This window comes from Pinus tabuliformis, chromosome 7 (assembly GCF_031772625.1).
Source record: "Pinus tabuliformis cultivar Carrire ecotype Pingquan chromosome 7, CPIR1, whole genome shotgun sequence".
Classification (NCBI taxonomy): domain Eukaryota; kingdom Viridiplantae; phylum Streptophyta; class Pinopsida; order Pinales; family Pinaceae; genus Pinus; species Pinus tabuliformis.
The window spans coordinates 1,721,300,676-1,721,303,152 of NC_142293.1; positions in this window are offsets into that span (position 1 = coordinate 1,721,300,676).

The following is a 2,477-nucleotide window of genomic DNA, read 5'->3' on the forward strand; positions in this document are numbered from 1 at the left end:
CTGGGTGTTAACAGAACGTGACATCATAATAATGTCTTCTACGCTCAACGGTTTATTACCATTGCTTCAAGTTAATAACCCTTGCTCAATGGGTTGAGGAGATGCTCCCAAAAAAGTACCAGAAAGAGACTGATACCCAGAGGGAACAAATGGACTTCCGTACAAAAAGGATTCGGGCGATTGAGTAAACATGGACGACTGTATTGACATATTTACTGGAGTATAAAAACCTCCAGGTGTTGAGTGAGAAGGAGCACGAGGTGGTGAAAAACTTAACCCTGAGTTTTCTAAATAATTAGTCAAAGAAACATACCAAGAACTGCTCCTAGGTGGACTGTAAAAAATTGATTCACGCTCCCTTAGTTCAATGACAGGTTGATTTTTAGGTATAGGTATGCCTACTTCTTCTTCTTCCGGAGAAAGTTCTTCAATAGAAATAAGTCCAGAAGGAAGATCTTGAGTGATTACTCTTTCTACCCTAGGTGAACCAGGACCACTAAAAGTTGGAGAAACAAACACCGATGTCGGAGTAGCAGCAAATTCACTTTCAGGCTCGGATATTTCGGGTTCTTCACCTATATCACTAGTAGATGAAAAGCTACCAACAATTTCAGACATAGACACTGACTGTGGATTATATTCTACTACTGGCATTTGAAAATCAGGATGTACTATCAAAGAAGATTCTCCTTCTTCCGGTGACCCTACTCTACTGTCTTTAGGAGTTACGAGGAATTTTAAGCCTTCAAGTTGGCTCGGTACTTCCTCAGGAGGTTGGCCCCGAAGTCTACGAGACTTCCTCAATAACTCAGCCATGTTTATAATCTCAGGAGACTGGCCCCGAAGTCTACGGGACTGTCTTGGTAATTCAACCACAGTTAAAGACTTTTAACTACTTCACACACAAACAAAGTAAAATCTCAATAAAAAGCACCTAAGGTCTCTAAAGAACCAAACAAATTTGAATCACACACCTAAAGAATCTAGGAGATCAAACACACAAAAACAGTAACTTTCCAGACCGAAAACACTAGTTGGTGATGAAATCCAACGTCGTAGAGTTCAGTATAGAAATGGTGGTTGGAACAGTTACCCCGACAGACTGCTTAATGAATAGACTGGCACAAGTTCCTCCACTTAACCGTCTCGAGTGAACTGAACTCCCCAGAAAATCCAAGTGAGTCTAGCCGACGTCTGCTCTAGGTACAGTGGGATCTTCCCACCACTGTCACCTCAGGAAGAGTCCTAAAGAATATGGCCACTAAGGTTACCAACTGAGACAAATACACCTGGGGGAACAGTCTATGATCTGATACGCATGCAAGGGCAGAGTAGCAAGCTCAATCCCCTTGAAGGCTCCTTGACATAATCCAAGGTTTACCAACAAGTGACCCCAGGCTCCTCGACAATGGTTAATCTGACGTTTACCGTTTTTAATACGTGAATATCTGGCGTCGTTCCCAATGAGGAAGGATTGATTCCCACACTGGTTCGGACACGATCTCGTGCTTCTCCTTTAAGAGGAGCTTTCCCAGAGCATAAATACAACAATTGGATTTCTTCCGTACCACAAGATACAACTACTTGTTTGTTTTTACTGTCTTGGAGAGTTAATTACTTTCCTACTACAAGACACTAGCCTAAGCTAAGTTGGTGTGTCAGATCCCTAGAAATAAAAATGTTACTAGGTGAATTTTACTTTAAGCGTTAATTTTAGTGGTTTTTGTTTAAGTCCAAAGGTGCGGAGATGAAACTCGTGGTATGAAGACTCGACTCAAAATCACTAAAAATGCACCTAAGATGATCTAAACAATCTTTTTCTCTTCGATGAACTTCTAAACTAAGAAAGAGTTTGAGAATGCAAATTCTTTGTAAACACAAATCTTTCTCAATTAAACAAATTAAAAGAAGAGCTTTTCCTTTCCAAAGCACTCAAAACGAGACAACTAATTATTTCACAAAAATTTCCCTTTTTCGTTTCAAAGCTTTCGAAAACTACAAAAAACAAACTTTTTCAAAAGATAAAACACTCAAAACTAATGAAAATAACTAACCTTGAGAGTTACAAACTATAAAAACCTATTTGAAGTCAAAGCCTACTAAAAGTCCTTTTTAAGGATGTTTTACTCAGCTAGATGCAAGCTAAGGAATAATTTATGCAGAATCACAAATCAGTCAAGAACAACCAATTTCGTTTTCTTTTTGAAAATGAAAATCCAAACTCTTAAACACAAGCTTTTCGAAGTTTTGTAAAGAGAAAACTCAAAGCGGATTCCTCAAACAAGGGGAGATTTCATTAATGGTCAGACTAATAAGAAAGCTGGTAGACACTAAGGTGATCTGAAGTCCCTACAGCCTCTAAGCTCAGAGCCACTACACAACCAAAACGAAAAACAAACCCAACAAGTAAAACTCCTAGGAATTTCACCTAAAACCATAACACTAACGAAATCAATCCAAGGAAAGCTTCTGACAAG